At 46.0% G+C, this 22,545-nt stretch overlaps 1 long non-coding RNA gene across 1 annotated transcript; it reads right to left on the bottom strand.

The window, feature by feature from the left end:
- Positions 1–6,069: 6,069 nt before the first annotated feature.
- On the bottom strand, positions 6,070–11,709 carry LOC121004759. The gene is made up of 3 exons (XR_005779824.1): positions 11,584–11,709; positions 6,948–6,954; positions 6,070–6,080 (listed from the first exon to the last, which is right to left on the bottom strand). It is a non-coding gene; the product is annotated as an uncharacterized LOC121004759 (long non-coding RNA).
- Positions 11,710–22,545: the final 10,836 nt, after the last annotated feature.

The following is a 22,545-nucleotide window of genomic DNA, read 5'->3' as shown; positions in this document are numbered from 1 at the left end:
GGACAGGCGAGCAAACCCCAGCTGCATGGGTTCACCCCCAGACAAGTCATCCCCAGGAGGCGTGGGAGGAGAGGGAGGCACGGGTGGGACAACAAACGTAGGCGCCAATCTGTTAGAAAACCTCCGCAGGCTCTCCTTAAAGGAAGGTCTCTCCCTGAGTCTCGTGTCAATCAAAATCAGGAAAGAAATAAGAGACTCGAGCTCCACTGGTAGGTCCTTAGCTGCAACCTCATCCTTCAAGGCATCCGAGAGACCATGAGAGAAAGCAGCGACCAGAGCCTCATTATTCCAGCCCACCTCTGCTGCCAGGGTACGAAACTCAATGGCGTATTCAGCTACGGATCGTGAACCCTGTCTGATGGACATAAGGAGCTTCGCAGCAGAGGCAGCACGAGCCGGCACATCGAATACCTTCCGAAGAGAAGCAACAAAACCGGAAAACTCGGCAACCACCGGATTGTTGTTCTCCCATAAAGGGCTGGCCCAGGCCAAGGCCTTGTCCGAGAGCAGCAAGATCAAGAAGCCCACCTTTGATCTCTCAGTGGGAAAGGCATGTGGCAGCAACTCGAAATAAATGCCCACCTGGTTAAGGAAACCTCGGCACTGAGTTGGCTCTCCCCCAAAGCGCTGTGGAAGAGGGGCAGAACCGGTCATACCCCGAAACACCGCAGGTGCAACAACAGGTGTCGGGGTAGACTCTGGCGCAACAACCGGAGCGGCAGTAGGAGCGGGCCCAGGAGCGACAACCGACCCATCGGCAACGGGAGCGAAATGAGCCGTGCGTTCAAGCAGGGTTTGCAACGCCACAGCGAACCGACCCAACAGGTGATCCTGCTGATCAAGTCTGGCAACCAGCGTGGGTAGCGAGGATGGCCCTGTACCGTCAGAATTCATGGCTTGGTCCTAATGTCACGGAACCATGAACCAGACGTACAACAAGGGATAAGTGAAAATAAGAAGGCTTTATTGAAAATAAAGCTGTAAAGCAAAAGTCCAAACGGATGGCGAAACCGAAGCAGAGTCTTTGCGAAGCCAGAGGTCAGGAACCAGAAGGGTAGTCAGACGAAGCCAGGATCAGGAACCAGCAGAGTAGTCAGACGAAGCCAGGATCAGGAACCAGCAGGGTAGTCGGACGAAACCAGGATCAGGAACCAGCAGGGTAGTCGGACGAAACCAGGATCAGGAACCAGAAGCAGCAGCAGTCTAGAAGCATGTGAACACAGGAGGACCAAGCAAGGAACTGAAGCCACAGACCTCCTATATATATGAGCTAGGCATCCAGCTCCTCCCAGTGGGAAGGAGGAGCCGCAGGGTGGGAGGCTACAAGAAACCCAGAAACCAAGATGGCCGCCAGCACATGTCAAACGAAGGAGAACAGCAAGAAGGTAAGACCATGACAAGTACCAGCAACTTGGCCAGGAACATGTTCAGTTTCTGCACCGCTGGATGAGTGCTGGCGAAGTGCGTGAGGAGGAGGAGGTGCATCAGGACCAGTAGACGATGGGAAGGAAACACAGCTCCCTTCTGATAAGGTGGTGGAGGCTTACCTGCTGGAGAAGGGGTGCGGGTGGGGATTTCCCTGACCACTTTATGCTGACACTCCATGTGTTGACGCAGGTGCTTTATACTAACGATGGCACCCTGACCGCGCTTCACCTTCTACCCACAGATCCTAAATACAGCCATGCTGACATCCTCAAGCGACTTGATGAAAAATTCCTGCACTGGCAAGTATGGCATTTAACCCGCACCGTCCTGACTACCTGTCGCTGGCTCTATGAAGCAGTGCACCGCTATTTGTTTCCAGACAGGTAGGCTCCTGAGTAGCAGACGGTCTACCCCGGGCACGTTTGGCTTCAGATCCCACCCTGCTGCCACCCTTACCCCCTGATGATGATAATGATGATGAAGCCCCCTCTTCCCCCGGCTCACACGTGCAATCGGCTTCATCATCATCCACTCCTGTTTGCTCGTTACTTATGTCACCCTCACAAGTCTGATGGCTGCATCTGTAACACCCCAGAGTATTGTTACTACATGCCTCTACCCCGCTACTATTTCCTAAGAGCCTTTATACTGTCATCTGATGTAATTTACATTATGTCTTCCACAAATGTGCATATAAACCTATGTGAAAAGCAATTGTTCATGTAATTTGCCTGGTTACCAGTAGGTGGCAGCAACCCATTGGCATGTAAAGCTTAGTGTTTAGTAAATCTAAGCTGGAATGGATTATTCCAGCTTAGCTCCCCCTCTGTGGAGAGGTGGGCGGGTTGCACATGCTGCAGTAGGGGTGAAGAAGGAAGTTAGTGGGAGTGTAGTCCAACCCCTGCCAGGGGTAGAGTGTGTGTGTGTGTGTGTGTGTGTGTGCGTGTGGAGTTTCCCTGCATAGGGAAGACAGCGAGGACCTAGTCTCGGCTGAGACTTGGCCATATATCCAGTCTGAGCACCTTCAGCTCTGCTGGATGAGAAAGCAGAAACTACTGACAACCTCCAGAGTTCCAGGAAGCATCCTTGAGAATCCGTCTGTGAGATAAGTCCAGTGCCTAAGAGAAGCCAATTCTTTCTCAGCTAGTCTGTCCCCACATAGCAGAAGGTACCAGATAAGTGCAGAAGCTAACCCTGCCACTGTTACAGAGCTACCAAGCAGACGTTATATCCTGCAAGCTCCACAGTTAAAGCAGAAGTATTTAATGCTGCTAATGATTGCCAAAACCTGCTGGGACCGAGAGACCAAAACTCTATACTGCTTGGATGAAAGTTACCTCAAGTAAAGAAACGTTTAAACTTCATCTAAAGGTCTGGACGTTATTTATTCTGCAAAATTCCTCTATTACTCCTACTATCACTACACTCAAATTTATTGCAAGTGAGCCAGGAATCCGTCCGTACCCAGGTAGGAGACACCGTGACACAACTAACATCAAGCTATAGAGACATTATAGGCCATTACACCCCTCTGGCATTCCTAATCTGGGACAGACATTATAACACCTTGGAAGGGCCCTGGGATAATACCCTGTGCATGCTGCAATTGGCGTCACGACAAATGCAGGATATATTATCCACCTGACCCGGCCACTGCACTAAAAGTGGCGTCAGCGAACCCGTTCCTGGTCACTGCATATTCCTGACCACTTGCAACACCTGCTCCCACACGACTATCATCGTCTCTTCTTGCATGCCAACAGCAGGAAGCAGCAGACCTCTCCTCCAAAGCTGCTGACCGTTCTCAATAATATCTTCCTCACTGAAAAATGGAGCAGAGCCAGCGGCATACATTTCTTGCCTGGCAGACGGATCAGCAAAGTAAGGCTACTTTCACACTAGCGTTCAGAGCGGGTCCGTCTGATGTCTGCACAGACGGATCCGCTCCTATAATGCAGACGTTTGTATCCGTTCAGAACGGATCCGTCTGCATTATAGTTTGAAAAAAATTCTAAGTCTGAAAGTAGCCTGAACGGATCCGTCCAGACTTTACATTGAAAGTCAATGGGGAACGGATCCGTTTGAAGATTGAGCCATATTGAGTCATCTTCAAACGGATCCGTCCCCATTGACTTACATTGTAAGTCTGGACGGATCCGCTTGCCTCCGCATGGCCAGGCGGACACCCGAACGCTGCAAGCAGCGTTCAGGTGTCCGCTTGCTGAGCGGAGCGGAGGCTGAACGCCGCCAGACTGATGCATTCTGAGCAGATCCGCGTCCACTCAGAATGCATTAGGGCTGGACGGATGCGTTCGTGGCCGCTTGTGAGCCCCTTCAAACGGAGCTCACGAGCGGACACCCGAATGCAGGTGTGAAAGTAGCCTAAAGAGGCAGGTTCAGAACAGGAGAGGGCACAGACCTTGTTCCTGGGCCATGCCAACTAAGTGTTGTGTCAGAAGAACTCAGTGACTCCTGACTGGGGGTGTCTGATGTCATTTGAGATGATATTGAAGACCAAGTCAACCATTCCAGCACAGCAGGATTGGTCATCAAAGCACGAAAACTGGATGACAGTGGCAGCACTGGCCAGTTGCTGTGGCTGCTGTCACCACCTCCTCATCTTCTGCTACTACTTCTCCAGAAACAGTTTTGCCACTGCCCCTTCCTTTGGAGGTCCCTGGAAATTGTCTGTAACATTGTATACCTGTATGTAAAATAAGTTATTAAATGTCATTGTGGACACCCGAATAATAGAAGAAGTAGACGGGTTATTCACCCCAATTTAAAAATCAAGGCCTAATTGAATTGTTTATCTAGTAAACAAGTTGTGCAACCCAATAGCAGTCGAACTACACAGCTTATTCACCCCAATTCGAGAAAAAAGGCGTAATAGAATTGCTTATCTGCTCAACTTGTGGCCCTCCAGCTGTTGTAAAACTACAACTCCCACCATACCCTGCTGTAGGCTGTTGTAGTTTTGCAACAGCTGGAGGGCCACAGGTTGAACAGTAAAAGTAGACAGCTTATTCACCCCAAACTGAACGTGTTACAGCAAACACATTTTACTGCAATAACGCAATTATTATACACGTGTTATAGAACATGTATATTACTGCAAGATACATTCAGAGTTACAGCAAACACATTTTACTGCAATAACGCCATTATTATACCCGTGTTATTGAACGCATTGTATATTACTGCAACATAACGTTCAGTGTTACAGCTTTGTAAATTGTCAATACCAGTTTGCATTGTATTTACAGGGAGTGCAGAATTATTAGGCAAGTTGTATTTTTGAGGGTTAATTTTATTATTGAACAACAACCATGTTCTCAATGAACCCAAAAAACTCATTAATATCAAAGCTGAATATTTTTGGAAGTAGTTTTTAGTTTGTTTTTAGTTTTAGCTATTTTAGGGGGATATCTGTGTGTGCAGGTGACTATTACTGTGCATAATTATTAGGCAACTTAACAAAAAACAAATATATACCCATTTCAATTATTTATTTTTACCAGTGAAACCAATATAACATCTCAACATTCACAAATATACATTTCTGACATTCAAAAACAAAACAAAAACAAATCAGTGACCAATATAGCCACCTTTCTTTGCAAGGACACTCATCCATGGATTCTGTCAGTGTTTTGATCTGTTCACCATCAACATTGCGTGCAGCAGCAACCACAGCCTCCCAGACACTGTTCAGAGAGGTGTACTGTTTTCCCTCCTTGTAAATCTCACATTTGATGATGGACCACAGGTTCTCAATGGGGTTCAGATCAGGTGAACAAGGAGGCCATGTCATTAGATTTTCTTCTTTTATACCCTTTCTTGCCAGCCACGCTGTGGAGTACTTGGACGCGTGTGATGGAGCATTGTCCTGCATGAAAATCATGTTTTTCTTGAAGGATGCAGACTTCTTCCTGTACCACTGCTTGAAGAAGGTGTCTTCCAGAAACTGGCAGTAGGACTGGGAGTTGAGCTTGACTCCATCCTCAACCCGAAAAGGCCCCACAAGCTCATCTTTGATGATACCAGCCCAAACCAGTACTCCACCTCCACCTTGCTGGCGTCTGAGTCGGACTGGAGCTCTCTGCCCTTTACCAATCCAGCCACGGGCCCATCCATCTGGCCCATCAAGACTCACTCTCATTTCATCAGTCCATAAAACCTTAGAAAAATCAGTCTTGACGTTTCAGCTTGTGTGTCTTGTTCAGTGGTGGTCGTCTTTCAGCCTTTCTTACCTTGGCCATGTCTCTGAGTATTTCACACCTTGTGCTTTTGGGCACTCCAGTGATGTTGCAGCTCTGAAATATGGCCAAACTGGTGGCAAGTGGCATCTTGGCAGCTGCACGCTTGACTTTTCTCAGTTCATGGGCAGTTATTTTGCGCCTTGGTTTTTCCACACGCTTCTTGCGACCCTGTTGACTATTTTGAATGAAACGCTTGATTGTTCGATGATCACGCTTCAGAAGCTTTGCAATTTTAAGAGTGCTGCATCCCTCTGCAAGATATCTCACTATTTTTGACTTTTCTGAGCCTGTCAAGTCCTTCTTTTGACCCATTTTGCAAAAGGAAAGGAAGTTGCCTAATAATTATGCACACCTAATATAGGGTGTTGATGTCATTAGACCACACCCCTTCTCATTACAGAGATGCACATCACCTAATATGCTTAATTGGTAGTAGGCTTTCGAGCCTATACAGCTTGGAGTAAGACAACATGCATAAAGAGGATGATGTGGTCAAAATACTCATTTGCCTAATAATTCTGCACGCAGTGTATTTAATTGTGCCTTTATCTTTAAATTACAGAAAAACATTTCCAATTTGTATGGTTTAATAATTTTTGTGTAGCAAACCCATGACTTTTCATTTACAGGCCGCATAATAAAAAGACTGGTAAATGTAAGAGTGGCAAACGAAAGAACCTTGCCTCAGCCGAGATTCAAAATGTGAGTAGTAGTTCAAACAGCAGTAGTTACACCAGCCGTCCAGCCGTTAGTTGATTGATTTCTAGGGTGCATATATTTGTATGTGCGTGTCCTTGCATGGCTCCACTTTTGGGGCACCAGTAGTTATTGTCATCTGCCCTTGAGGGGACATGCACATGAACGTTCATGCATCCTTATGGGACTCTGTTTCTAATCTTTATAATAGATGATAACATGCATACATGCACTTTTTTGCTGAGTTTAAGACACTAATCCCTCTTCCCACATGGGGCTGGGTCTGTGCGTTATACACATGTATGTCCTAATTTAATGCACTGGCGGTGGAGATACATGTGTATATATCAGCATAAATTGTGGATATTTGTGATATATGTAGAGAACCTCTCTGTATGTGAAACAGGTCCTATATATGTATATATATGTTACAAGCTTCGAGATATGCACTTGCACTTTTTCTAGCTACTTGTGAACCTTAGCTGAGGTATAGCTGAGTGTTGACCTCATTGCCCCCTTCTTTGAATGTAATCATGTTATGTCCCCTCAGGTGTAGTCCACTTTTTATCTGATGTGATATATCACCCAATTAAATATGGATTTTTTATGTATTGTTTAATAAAGTATATGTACATTTTTTCTACTATACCCGTCTAGTCTCAGTTTATCCTTTGTTCGTGTCAGTATTAGTAGTAGCAGTAGGTCACAGTTCTCCCTGGCTTCCGCTTGGTTCCATTTTTTTTATTGGGGACAGAGGATGAGCTATTAGACTGGATGGCTCACTACTCCTCTTAGCCACAGCAAGATGATGTTGAGGTCACCTCCAAGTCAGACACTGTGCCTTGAAACCTGGGGTCAGAGCATTCTTCCTGTTCCTCCTCCTTGCAAAAAAGCCTTTCAGTTGCATCCCCACTGTCTTCACTGCCCCCTCCTGGTGGGGAACCTTCTTTTTTCCTAAGAGGAGGCAACAGAACCTTATGTACTATGGAAGATTGTCTCTCTGTTGATGACTTGTGTGAGAACAGCCAGCATGTGGACTGCCATGAAGAGACTGTTCATGTGAAGGTGAGAGACACCATGGATATCTGTGTTGGTGGTTGTAATAGTGGTGCTTGTAGCCATAGTGGTGGTGGTGGTGCTAGGGGAAAATACTGAGCAGGGAATCAGGAGCAGGGCCAAGGATCTTACAATGACAAATAACATTTTGATAATAGTGGTGGGGAGAGTGAGTACTATGATTGTATGTTGGACAGGACATGGTAGTTGGATTGGGATGGAGGAGGAAGTGACAGCAGAGGAGAAAGGTGTTGGCCGCCGCATGGGCATTAAAGAGCAGATGTAACTTATGGGCAGTACTTCTCAAGGAACTGCCAGGGCCAGATCTGCTTCTAATATGGTGAGCTCGGGAACTGATGATGCCGCTGATACTGTGGGCACAGGCTTAAAACGTGCTAGACCTAAGCCAAGCTCTGCGGCTGCCACTAGATCTGAGTGTCACAGTGTGTTCACTGTGTTACAGTTTAGGCTGGCTGCTGGCGCTATTGCGTACTGGCTGTGGAGTTGTGTGGATATGTGTCTATGGCTGTGTGTTGGTACGGTAGTACACTTCCTCTTTCTGTGTATGCTGGTGTGCATGCTGGTTGCGGTCATCAACGGATGTGTGTGAACTGCCTCCTGTGACTCCCATGTTGGTTGGTTAAAGCCTGTTCAATTTCCTTGTCTTTTGACTGTCTGTTTCTGCCTTGTTTATGTTCTTGAAGCCAAGTCTTATGTCTGCCAGTTCTGCCTTGCCTGTTTGGTATGTTCCTGATCTGCTAGTCTGCCTGATGTGTGTTTTGCTATATGCCTGGACACCCTATGCTTTGTACTAGCATATGTTTACTTGTATGTCAGCTGCCAAGTGTACCAGGACCATCCCAGGAGGTAGGGGTCCGGTTGCCCCCCTGCGGTGAAGACCAGATCCCTGTATAGGGGTTAAAGGATGAAGACCAGGGGAGCATCAGAATAATGCCTTTTAGGGTTTGGCCCAAAGTCAAACCGGTCACTTGGCACAGTGGTTCCACATCTGCCACTGATCCGTAACACTGTGCGAGTATCTCCCGTCTGGCAGTTTTTCTCCACAGTGCTAGAAGAGAAAAGCATCACCTTGTGCAAGATCAAACAAAAACCTAGGCACCACAGCTCTAATGAAGCACATGAAGTGTCATCACCAGATCCAGTGGGAAAATAGAACTGTCCTCCAGCCAGTGCAGCAAGAGTGTCCTTTTCCTGGTCTCCTTTGTGGCAGTCAAGCCACATCCACATACAACACAGTGGGGGAGATTTATCAAACTGGTGTAAAGTAAAAGTTGCCTAGTTGTCCATATCAACCAATCAGATTCCACCTTTCATTTTCCAAAGGAACTGTGAAAAATGAAATGTGTAATATGATTGGTTGCTGTGGGCAACTAAGACAATTCTACACCAGTTTGATAAATCTCCCCCAGTGTTCTTATCATCGTCATCATCAGTATCCTGCTTCATCCGCTCAGATTACTCCTCCTCCGATCCTGCTCTGTTATCAGCAATCAATAACAGAATGTGTATAGTGGGAACAACTTTACGCTGCCAGCACAAGCTTTAATTCCCACTTGGCCAAGTTGTTGGCGGTGCAGTTGCTTCAGTACCACTTAGTAGATTCTGCTGCCTTTAGAAATCTGATGGCATGTGCTCAACCTCACTGGCAGATACCTAGCTGCCATTATTTCCCCCAAAAAGCCATCCCTGCCTTGTACTATCAGGTAGCAGAGAACGTAGGCCGCTCCTTGCAATTCTCGCTGTCTGGCAAGGTGCACATCACTGTGGACACCTGGAGGAGCTGTTTGGCTAGGGACAGCATATGTCTTTCACAGCCCACTGGATCCAATGGTCTGCACTGTAAAAAAGTAGTGCATGCACTACTTTTTTGCGGTGTGGAGGCACAGAGAGAAACCGTTCTGTGCCTCTGTTCCGCACCGCATCTTCCGGATTTTGGACCCATTCAAGTGATCCCTGATGCGAGGTGCACATGGCCGGTGCCCGCATATTGCAGAACCGCTGTTTTAAGGGCCGCAATACAGGCACAGCTGGGCAACGGCCGTGCGCATGAGGCCTTAGGCTGAGTTCACACTTCAGTTATTTGGTCAGTTTCTATCAGTTATTGTAAGCCAAAAACACAGAACAGGTGCAGATCTTTCCATTATACCTTACCTCTGAGTAGGCTTCACTACGGGTTTTGGCTCACAATAACTGATGGAAATAACTGATCAATTAACTGAATTGTGAAATTAGCCATACTCGTATATTTACCAAAACTATTATTGTACACTGATTCATTGGCCGGGAAAGCAGCCAGGTATTGCAGGAGGACTATTCATTATTTACATACAGAAATAATAATATACAGAGTGGGATTAATATACAGACAGAAACCAGACAAACACTTTCTGGATCAATATTGTAAATGTAACAATGCAAATCTATACCTCAGATCAAAAAGAGGGACATTTAAGGAGCAATGGGGGACAGAGGGGCTTGGGTCAAAAAGAGGGACTGTCCCTCCAAAAGAGGGACACTTGGGAGGTCTGCTACAGTCTGACTCCTCTGTCCAGCTCTATGCTAGACAGAGGATTCTAGAGAGACATGATAAATATATCAGAGCGTTATCACTGTGTTGTTACATAGGACTATTTGTACTCAGAGAGTTATCACTGTGTGTTATATGTGAAGTTACTCAGGACTGCGGCTGACATCTACTACATTATCTGTACTCAGATTGTTATCACTGTGTTATCTGTGGTGTTACATAGGACTGCAGGTAAAAGCTAACTCTGCAGTCAGAGAATTAACACTGTGTTATCTGTGGTGTTACATAGGACTCCAGTTAACATCAACTGCATTAGGCTACATGCACACCACCGTATGTGTTTTGCGGTCCGCAAATTGCGGATCCGCAAAGAAAAACGGATGACATCCATATGCCATCCGTTTTTTTTTTGTTTTTTTTGCGGATCCATTGTAACAATGCCTAAACAGAAAAGAATAGGACATGTTCTATTTTTTTTGCGGGGCTACGGAACGGATATACTGATGCGGAAAGCACACGGTGTGCTGTCCGCATTTTTGGCGGACCCATTGAAATTAATGGATCCACATCCTATCCGCAAAAAAAAATGTTACGGACACGGAAACAAACAACATTTGTGTTCATGCAGCCTTAAGCTGGGTTTCCTTTTGCATCTAAGGCTCCACCAGGGACCCCCATTGCAGATTATATCAGAAAATGATGGACACCATTATAGTCAGTGGGGTCCAATGGGCTCCCCTGGTGGTTATCTTATAATAGAACAGAAAAACGGAAACACAAGCGCAAATGTGAACCTAGCTTTATGTTATAACTGTATTATCTGTGGTGTTACATAGGACTGCAGGTCACATTGGCTGCATTATCGCCATACTCAGCAACTGACTGAGATTTATCGCAATAATTTAAGCTAAACTATATCCGAGCTAGTCCAGTAGATCTGTCAGGCGTATTGACCATGTCATATACAATGGCATCACCTTTCAGTCATTACGCCCCCGCACAGCACTATCATAACACACAGCAAGTCTATAATTCTGCCCTAGCCATACCATATTGACATTCTCTATCAATTAGAGGACGAGATTAGCCGGGCGCTCTCTGCGCTCGCCAGGTGATGTTCGATTTTTATTAATTACAGTTTATCAGCATGGATTTAACGATTGCTCTTTACTTCAGTTGGTTCTTGATTGTAATTCTGCTGCTAATGGTCATCATGCTGGGCTGAGCCCCAATCTATGCTGTGGAATGTCTCCTCTCCAGTGTGTGACCTCCCCTGATTCAGGCCAAGGCTCAATGAAGATTACTACAAATGAGAGGACCTTACACAGGACATGCAGTCCTATGTAACACCACAGATAACACCATGATAACTCTGAGCACAGATAATGTAGTAGAAGTCTCCTGCAGTCCTGTGTAACACCACAGATAACACAGTGATAACTCTGAGTACAGATAATGTTGTAGATGTCACCTGCAGTCCTGTGTAACACCATAGATAACACAATGATAATCTCAGAGTACAGATCATGTAGTAGATGTCACCTACAGTCCTATGTAACACCAGAGATAACACAGTGGTAGCTCTCTTTGTACAGCTAATGCAGTAGATCTTACTTGCAGTCCTATGTAACACCACTGATAACACAATAATAACTCTCAGTGTACAAATAATGTAGTAGATGTCACCTGCAGTCCTATGTAATACAACAGATAACACAGAGCCAGGCTACATTCATACGACCGTATGTGTTTTGCGGTCCACAAATTGCGTATCCGCAAAACACGTATACCGGCCGCGTGAATGTAGCCAGCCCTATGATAGAAATGCCTATTCTTGTCCACGATTACGGACAAGAATAGGACATGCTCTATCTTTTTGCAGGGCCACGGAACGGATCTGCAGTGGCCCCATTGAAATGAATGGGTCTGCACCCGTTCCGCAAAATTGCGGAACGGATGCGGAGCCAAAAATACGGTCGTGTAAATGCACACTCATACTGTAGCTCTCTGCGTAGAGATAACATAGTAGATGTTATCTGGAGTCCTATGTAACACCAGAAATAACACATGCTGACAACTTTCTGAGTACAGATAGTACATTAGATATTACCTGCAGTCCTATGTAACACCATAGATAACAGACGATGGAGACTCTGTGAAGTATGATTGTAGAGGGTTTGTTACAATGTATCAGTGTAGGTTATTAAGTCTTAAGTCTTTTTTCTTGGATGAAAATAAAACAAATGGAAAAACAACCCTTGTTGCCGTTCATGTGAAAGCTGAGTGACATGTAACCACTGCGCCTGCAGGTGTTACCATTCCTCCATGGTGAGTGTCAATTCCGAATAATGACCCCTTGTGAACTCTCATGCTGGCCATATTTATTACCTAGCCATCCTCGAGAATTATTTAAACTAGAAATGGCTATATTTGATGTATGGGGAAGTTTCAAAGTTTTCTTTAGGGAATTGCTCCTTGAGCTGTGTGTCACACTGACACCATTGATATTGATACATACAGGGAGCGCAGAATTATTAGGCAAGTTGTATTTTTGAGGATTAATTTTATTATTGAACAACAACCATGTTCTCAATGAACCCAAAAAACTCATTAATATCAAAGCTGAATATTTTTGGAAGTAGTTTTTAGTTTGTTTTTAGTTTTAGCTATTTTAGGGGGATATCTGTGTGTGCAGGTGACTATTACTGTGCATAATTATTAGGCAACTTAACAAAAAACAAACATATACCCATTTCAATTATTTATTTTTACCAGTGAAACCAATATAACATCTCAACATTCACAAATATACATTTCTGACATTCAAAAACAAAACAAAAACAAATCAGTGACCAATATAGCCACCTTTCTTTGCAAGGACACTCAAAAGCCTGCCATCCATGGATTCTGTCAGTGTTTTGATCTGTTCACCATCAACATTGCGTGCAGCAGCAACCACAGCCTCCCAGACACTGTTCAGAGAGGTGTACTGTTTTCCCTCCTTGTAAATCTCACATTTAATGATAGACCACAGGTTCTCAATGGGGTTCAGATCAGGTGAACAAGGAGGCCATGTCATTAGATTTTCTTCTTTTATACCCTTTCTTGCCAGCCACGCTGTGGAGTACTTGGACGCGTGTGATGGAGCATTGTCCTGCATGAAAATCATGTTTTTCTTGAAGGATTCAGACTTCTTCCTGTACCACTGCTTGAAGAAGGTGTCTTCCAGAAACTGGCAGTAGGACTGGGAGTTGAGCTTGACTCCATCCTCAACCCGAAAAGGCCCCACAAGCTCATCTTTGATGATACCAGCCCAAACCAGTACTCCACCTCCACCTTGCTGGCGTCTGAGTCGGACTGGAGCTCTCTGCCCTTTACCAATCCAGCCACGGGCCCATCCATCTGGCCCATCAAGACTCACTCTCATTTCATCAGTCCATAAAACCTTAGAAAAATCAGTCTTGACGTTTCAGCTTGTGTGTCTTGTTCAGTGGTGGTCGTCTTTCAGCCTTTCTTACCTTGGCCATGTCTCTGAGTATTGCACACCTTGTGCTTTTGGGCACTCCAGTGATGTTGCAGCTCTGAAATATGGCCAAACTGGTGGCAAGTGGCATCTTGGCAGCTGCACGCTTGACTTTTCTCAGTTCATGGGCAGTTATTTTGCGCCTTGGTTTTTCCACACGCTTCTTGCGACCCTGTTGACTATTTTGAATGAAACGCTTGATTGTTCGATGATCACGCTTCAGAAGCTTTGCAATTTTAAGAGTGCTGCATCCCTCTGCAAGATATCTCACTATTTTTGACTTTTCTGAGCCTGTCAAGTCCTTCTTTTGACCCATTTTGCCAAAGGAAAGGAAGTTGCCTAATAATTATGCACACCTAATATAGGGTGTTGATGTCATTAGACCACACCCCTTCTCATTACAGAGATGCACATCACCTAATATGCTTAATTGGTAGTAGGCTTTCGAGCCTATACAGCTTGGAGTAAGACAACATGCATAAAGAGGATGATGTGGTCAAAATACTCATTTGCCTAATAATTCTGCACGCAGTGTATTATCTTTGGAGCAGATTTACTAATCCGGTCTAAAACCTAGACAGTGTAAATTTAGACAGGCATTCTAAACATCTGCCAAATTTATCACAGTGGCTCGTGCTGGATGATAATTTTAGTGCATGGCTAGACACTTTTATTGAACTTTTTACCATTACTTTTTATTCACACAGTCAATGGGGGTCATTTATTACTTATGACTATTTAGTTGAAAAAATAGATACAAGTCCTTTTTGTAACTGACCATTTTCATTCTATGTTCGGCAGTGGGGCAGGACCAGGGGGGGTGTCAGGACAGGGACTCTGGCCCTGGCAAATTTACATATCACCTACATATGCCCACAAAAAATATACAATGGACCCTTGCTCATAAATGTATCGCCAACCAAAAACAACCAAAAGATAGAGGACCGGAATAAAAGTATATAACATAATTTATTGAGCCAAGATAACACAAAATACAAATATATAATAATAGGTATTGCTGAAAAATACTAGAGGGAAACAAGAAATCCCCCCAACATAGAGTGCACCCTGGCGGTGCAACCAACTTTCAGTGTCTCATATTGGTTGCATCGTCAGGGTGCACTCTATATTGGGGGGATTTCTTGATTCCCGCTAGTATTTTTCAGCCATACTTATTTTTATATATCTGTATTTTGTGCTGCTCATTATAAATTAGGCGCATCTGTGGCAGTTCTTGCGTCTGGTGTAAAAACTACGCCAGCCCCTGACTGGCGTAGTTTTTCACTAACATTTAGACCTGTTTCCAGACGTCAATGTTAGTAAATTTGTCCCGTCCCCGGCATGACCCCCTACATGCCCCCGACCCTGTCATGCCCAACTGGCGGACACAAAGTAAAATCGGCCGCACAACTAAATATTGCCAGTTAAAAAACGAGACTTGTGACTATTTTACGCCTAAAATAGTCGCAAGCCCCTTGGTAAATGTGCCCCCTTATCTCTGTGGAGGCTCCACTCCTGGTTTTGGCTGACAATCACTGCTGGAAATCACTGACCAAAACACTGATGTGTGAATAAAGCCTTACTTTGCGACAGAATTTTGTAGCAAAACTTTGGTGTACCATGGTACATCTTAAGCCATGCCACCTTTTCCACTAGGAATCGATCCTTTACCGAATAGAGATGTCCCGAACTATTCGCCGGCGAACAGTTCCCGGCGAACATAGCTTGTTCGCGTTCGCCGCGGCGGGCGGACATATGCGATGTTCGGTCCTCCCCCTATACATCATCATTGAGCAAACTTTGACCCTGTACCTCACAGTCAGCAGACACATTCCAGCCAATCAGCATCATACCCTCCCTCCCAGACCCTCCCACCTCCTGGACAGCATCCATCTTAGATTCATTCGGAAGCTGCAGTGTCACAAATTTGACTAAGTTGTAATCGCAATGCGATTAATACAGGTTATATTAATCGCATTGCGAATTCAACTTAGAGCTGGGTTCCTAATAGTTGTATTGCTAGAATATAACGAAGATTGAGAATATAGTGATTCGTCAATTCTAGCAATACAACCATTAGGAACTTAGCTCTAAATTGAATTCGCAATGCGATTAATGCAGGTTATATTAATCGCATTGCAGATTCAACTTACCACACTCTGCGTCAACTATGTAATTTTCCATGGGAGTTTTGCCATGGATCCCCCTCCGGCATGCCACAGTCCAGGTGTTAGTCCCCTTGAAACAACTTTTCCATCACTATTGTGGCCAGAAAGAGTCCCTGTGGGTTTTAAAATTCGCCTGCCTATTGAAGTCTATGGCGGTTCGCCCGGTTCACCAGTTCGCGAACATCTGAGGAAGTTCGCGTTCGCCGTTCGCAAACGGAAAATTTTATGTTCGCGACATCTCTATTACCGAATAACCAAACCCTGTCGGTGGGCGAGGCACAGCAAATTATGCTTTTCGTTTTACTTGCTTTATAAATATATCGAAAATGAGATGCAAGAAATTGCACCAAAAATTCGGGTGCAGCTACAATAGTAAATGTTGGCCATCAGTCTGGATCACTGAATAGAAGGATGTACACTTCTTCTGTTTCCACAGAAACGTAGCTGAGCTTTTTCAGGACATTCTGACAATCAATTTAAAGCTGGAGGCAGAGTAACCCTTGTTACTATGGTAATGTCACCTTAAAGTGAACATCTATCTTTTAGCATCATGTTGTTTTAGATCCAATTAAAGGGGTTGTCCAAGATTAGAAAAACATGGCTGCTTTATTCCAAAAACAGCCCCATACCTGTCCATGGGTTGTGCTTTATAGTGCAGCTCAGTTCCACTGAAGTGAATGGGGATGAGGCAGGGGGCGTTGCTAGGTTAAAACATTTGGGGCCCGGGGCCCTAATGTTTTGTCCCAGGCCCCGAATGTCCTGCCTGCCAGCTAGATACAACTGTATTGCCGTCCTCAGGACAGCAATACAATTGAATCTAATGAACTGGAAGAGCTGAAGGACCTGTGATGACATCGCATGTCATGTGACCAGTAAAACAAGCAGTGGTTGAGAAGGACCTGCGCTGATGTCACCATCATGTGACCAGTGAAGGAGAGGACAGCAGTGAAGAGGAGAAGTCCTGGGGGAAGAAGCTGTGGTGATGTCTGCTACATGAGGAGAGGTAAGTGAAGGGAGAGGCAGAGCAATGCTGGGAGTTGTGGTTATTTAACTGAGACTGTATGTTAGGGCTGAAAGGAGGGATGTTATTTACATGGAACTGTGTGTTGGACGTGGCTGGGGAGGGGGGGTCATGTTATTTACATAGGAATGTATGTTGATGGTGCCTGTTGGAGAGAGTCATGTTATTTACATGGGACTTTATGTTGATGGTGGCTGTAGGAGGGAGTGATGTTATTTACATGGGACTGTATGTTGCAGGGGGCTGGGGGAAGAAGTGATGTTATTTATATGGGACTGAATGTTGGAGGGGCTGGGGCAGGGTGATGTTATTTACATGGGACTGTATGTTGAAGGCGGTTGTGGGAGGGGATTATGTTATTAACATGGGACTGTATGTTGGAGGCGGCTGTGGAAGGGAGTGTTATTTACATGGGACTGTATGTCGGAGGGGGCTGGGAGAGGCAGTGATGTTATTTACATGGGACTGTATGTTAATAGCGGCAGTCGGAGGGAGTGATGTTATTTACATGGGACTGAATGTTACAGGGGTTTGAGGGAGGGAGTGATGTTATTCACATGGGACTGAATGTTGATGGGGTGATGTTATTTACATGGGACTATATGTAAAAGGTGACTGGTGGGAGGGAATGATGTTATTTACATGGGACTGAATGTTGAGGGGCTGATGTTTACATGGGATTGCATGTTAGAGGCAGCTGGGGAGGGGGTGATATTATTTACTTGGGACTGTATGTTGAAGGCGGCTGGGGAGGAGGTGATGTTATTTACATGGGACTGTATATTGGAGGGGGCTACATGTGATGTTATTTACATGGGAATTTATGGCGGAGAGAGGGAAATAGTGTTATGTACATAGAACTGTATTTTGGAGGGAGCAGGAGAGATGGTGTGATGTTATTTACATGGGACTGTATGGTGGAGGGAGGTATATAACTACAGGGGGCACTGGATGGGGGCATTATAAATACTGGGGGCACCTCAGGGTGAGCATTATAACAGTAGGGGGCAGTATAAATACTGGGGGCACTGTAGGGGTATTATAAATCCAGGGGGCATTATAAGCGTTTTAATTACTACTGGGGGCTCTATAGGAGGGACTTATACTGTAGATCTGCCTAATTTCTACTAAGAGCATTATGGGGGCCTTATTACTACTGAGGGGTCTGTAAAGAGCTTTATTACCACTGGGGGAACAATAAGGGGCCTTATTTCTACTGGGGGCTTTGTGAGGGTATTATTTATGCAGCACGCCAGACCTGCAGGGTATTGCGAAGTGAGGTCACGGTTATGGGCAATCGAGGGTTACTCACTGTTTGAAGGAGAACCCTGGGCAGGCATGCGGCAGTGAAGGAGAGGTAGACACAAGTTCCTCTGGGGAACACTCGGTATGTAGAGACCGGGCCTGATGTTGTGTGAGGTGCCCTGGATGTTGCAGGTGTTTAGAGTGCCTGAGGCAAGGTCCCTTTAAGATTCGTGACGCCAGTGCCTGTAACGGTGGCACACCGGTTTCCAGTAGCAAGTGAGGTACACAGGTGGTATAGTGAACCAAACGTTGCTTTACTTAGAACAGTCCAACTTTGTACAACAAGATGGTAATGCAGTCCCTTATATCACAAGCTTCACAAGCAGGCTTATTTCAAATACTGGCAGGTATAATTCCGTGCAAGATACTCAGAGGGTAATCAACAACACTCAGAATCAGGTTGTACCTTCTCCTCAGAAATAGTGTACGCTGTTCTTTAGAACTCCTGTCTGGTTTCTATCCCAAGGCCCGGATGCCTAAATGCTGGCTTTAATCCTTGGTAATTATATCTTCCTCCCGTATTGACTCTTGCTCTTACTTTATAGTTCCTCTGTCCATTAGCTTACTTATCTTAGCTGGTTGCACTGTCTCTGCTTGGCTTGAGGGTAACTGCAGGTTTCTCCCAGGAGCTCCCGTCCTACTACTGGGGTATTTTCTGAGCTAACTAAGGCTCACTCAATCTTCAGGCAGGCTAGGGTTCTTCACTAGCCTCCTGGTCATAGCTAGCAGCCAGGGCTATCAAGCTGCATGTCAGGAGGAGGCCCTCAGCATATCTCTGGCTGGTGCCTTCTCACTTCTGTCTCCACAGACTCCTGACTATGAACTCCCCCCTCCCTGTCTGGGCCTGGACATTTATACTAGGGGCTCCCTATCTCCTTCTAGCGTCTAGGATGCCTAACTAAACCCTAATAGGCCTGCTTATGCATAACACAGGGGAAACATTGCATATAAAAGCACCTAGAAAATACATTAAATGCATAGTTAAATATAAGATCACTGTCCCTGGTGAGTAGAAGTAACACGCTAACCAATTGACCCTTGTGTAGTGCCCACGCCTACCTAGTGGGACACTACATACACCCACGCTATGACGTTGCCCGTCCTCGGCGCAACATGAAGGGGCCCTGCCCAGCTGGATACTGCACTTGAAAAAGAGAAATAAGGCAAAGCAGGAAAAATACATCTACATTTGCAAAATACATTATATGTATACATCAGGCAGTTCCACTGGCTTAGGAGCAAGTACGGTGAAAAGGGGCGTCGTTCTCTTCTCTCAGGATAATGTAAGGGAACAGGGGCGCTGACCTGGTGCAGCGTATCAGTAATACCAGGATAGTCCATTATAATATTTTAAATGCAAAATGTCCATAATAGAACAGTAGAAAAATGCAAAACAATTAAAAATTCTTGGAGGCTCAAAGAACAAACATGAGTCCGTACCCAGGTTCCTTTCTTATTTATAGCAAGGGCAGAAGTACAAGATCACAGAGGCTCGCATACAGTGGAGTCCATCTCTGGGCACATTTCTTTAAAGTAGCAATATCTCAGAGGCTCATGTACTTTTGAGTCTATCACTGGGCGCATTTCCTTGAAATTTAAGTTGCACAATAAAATGACAGCACATAAAAATAGTCCACATTATTCCATTGGCATATATATATAAAAATAAGTGCTGCAATACCCTTAATCAACCTGAAAAGGGGGTTAAAGGGTTAAAGGTGCAACATAAAAATAGGCACAACTTGGTGAGATATTGTAGAAGCAGGCAGGAGGTCCTGTAAACACACATGGCTTTGATGCAATTTTTATTTCAGTGGGCGACCATACCACTGAGCCGTGGGTAACTGGCAGCAGCAACGAAGGACCAAAACAAAGGACTCCTGTCCTGGAAGGGTTAAATCCTCTTGAAGTAATCCCTTGGCAAAAGAAATCAAATCAATGGCCTAGCAGGCCAATTCACAGGGGCATGTCATATCCACTTTGCATCTCAGTGGTGCTCCCTGGCTCCGCTTGCAGGTGGGGCCTGTAATAAGCATCAACAGGCGGATGTGCCCACAACACGGTATTGGTGGGCAACTGTAGCATGAACGGACCCCTAATTGGTATGGGCCCCATAGGCCTAGGGGTAATCACAGTTGGGGACCGCATCGGTCCAGGCATAACAATTGTAGGCTGTGCTGGCCTAGGTACCGCTGCTGCAAGCGGTTCAGTGGATTCCTGAACAACTGGTTCTACACGACGGTGCACAGTATAAGAGGGCCTCCTTGGGGGCCGCAACGCAGCTGCAGGTACAAAGGGTGGCTGAACGGCAGGGACAGGTACCCTTACCTCTGACCCAGCGACGTCCGAGTACTGAAGGCGGACCTCTTCCTTCCTAGGTGGCGTCCGGATTCTGGCGGTGGCAAGCCGGTGCAATCCTCGCAGCTGTTCCTCCAGGCGGACGATCTGGTCATCCAGGCTCTCGGACTCAGGATCGCTGTCTTCCGGAGCTTCCGCTGGTACAGGTAGGGGAGTCGCAGCCGCTGCAGGTTCAGGTGACGCATCTGGTCTTTTACCCTTTCGGATGTTGTCCAGGGTCACGTGGAATCTTACCAGGTTCTCGATCTCTTTAATAGTTTTCTCCCGGCGAGGCAGCTCAGGGGACGGATATGGGCTCACCCACTTCTCCACTACCGTTGGTTGCCAGAATACATTCGGGCCAATGAAAGAGCCCCGCTCTTGAAATGCATGATGGGCCGGTTCTGGAGAGCGCGCTGGTTCGCGCTCGCAGCCAGTATAGTCCTCATCAGCTTCCCAGTCCTCCGATTCTTTCCTGGGACGGGTCACGGCAGTGGCATATGGGCCTCGCAGGCCCTCGGCAGGCCCTCGGCAGGGGTGAACTCCACTTCTTCTCCCTCGCGGAGGTTGTGCATGCGCTCAGGGAGGTAACTCCGCTTGACGGACCTCCGATTCACATACAAGTCTCTGCCGGTAGTGTAATCTTGCATAAAACCGTAGCCACGGTCCTTGTCAAATGCCACAACCAACCCCTTTCTCCTTTCCAGGCGGGGTTGGGTGTCAGTGTGGCGCTCATGAACGGTCTTTGCCAGTTCCTCATAGTATATCTTCGTCTTGGTCATTTTCTTTATGGCGGCCTCCCGTATCTCTGCCATCAATGCTGACCACTTGAATGAGGGCTGGAAAAAGTCTCTCCAGGAGCCATAGTAGTTCTCCGGTTGTGTCCTCGGTGGCGGGCAGGCGGGTTTCTCCGGTCCTGGAGAGTAGGCCGGTGGAGCATCCTCTTGCTCTACACCAATAACATCCATTTTCAACAGATCAGGCGCGGACATCCCAGCAGAGCAGTCTTCACTCTTCAACATGCTCGATCCTTCTCTGGAGAGCGACAGGGTGGCGCCAATAATTTCAGACAGATCCTCCCATTGCACTGGGAGGCCGCCCCCCAGGTACTCCAGTATGGGGGAGGCGGAGTCCATTTCTGCAGACATGCAAATGTCCAGACAGGGCGGTGGCGCTGACAGATAGCCTTTCCCGCACTTTTCAGCAAAAAGGCGCCAATTTTTACCGCCAATTTAGTATGAAGATGACGCAGCAGTAAATCCAAGCAAGCTAAGCGGCCATCTTTAAGCAAAACGCTGTCTATTCACGGACAGCAAGCGGTGGCTTTACAACAGTAAACAGTCCAGAAAAAGCACAGTTTCACACCGCAAATTATTACAGTTCTTTGGCCCAGCAATTTTTCAATAAAGCATTTTATCACTTTAAGGCATATAGTAGCACACAGTTCTTGTATTCGCAATGGCACAGGAATGTTCAGAATCCTGTTTGTGACGCCAATTTATGTAGCACGCCAGACCTGCAGGGTATTGCGAAGTGAGGTCACGGTTATGGGCAATCGAGGGTTACTCACTGTTGGAAGGAGAACCCTGGGCAGGCATGCGGCAGTGAAGGAGAGGTAGACACAAGTTCCTCTGGGGCACACTCGGTATGTAGAGACCTGGCCTGATGTTGTGTGAGGTGCCCTGGATGTTGCAGGTGTTTAGAGTGCCTGAGGCAAGGTCCCTTTAAGATTCGTGACGCCAGTGCCTGTAACGGTGGCACACCAGTTTTCAGTAGCAATAAGTGAGGTACACAGGTGGTATAGTGAACCAAACGTTGCTTTACTTATAACAGTCCAACTTTGTACAAGATGGTAATGCAGTCCCTTATATCACAAGCTTCACAAGCAGGCTTATTTCAAATACTGGCAGGTATCATTCTGTGCAAGATACTCAGAGGGTAATCAACAACACACTCAGAATCAGGTTGTACCTTCTCCTCAGAAATAGTGTACGCTGTTCTTTAGAACTCCTGTCTGGTTTCTATCCCAAGGCCCGGATGCCTAAATGCTGGCTTTAATCCTTGGTAATTATATCTTCCTCCCGTATTGACTCTTGCTCTTACTTTATAGTTCCTCTGCCCATTAGCTTACTTATCTTAGCTGGTTGCACTGTCTCTGCTTGGCTTGAGGGTAACTGCAGGTTTCTCCCAGGAGGTCCCGT

The sequence above is a fragment of the Bufo bufo genome, chromosome 6 (assembly GCF_905171765.1).
Source record: "Bufo bufo chromosome 6, aBufBuf1.1, whole genome shotgun sequence".
Lineage (NCBI taxonomy): Eukaryota > Metazoa > Chordata > Amphibia > Anura > Bufonidae > Bufo > Bufo bufo.
The sequence above is the reverse complement of the archived record's forward strand: the minus strand, read 5'-3'. Positions and strand labels throughout refer to the sequence as shown.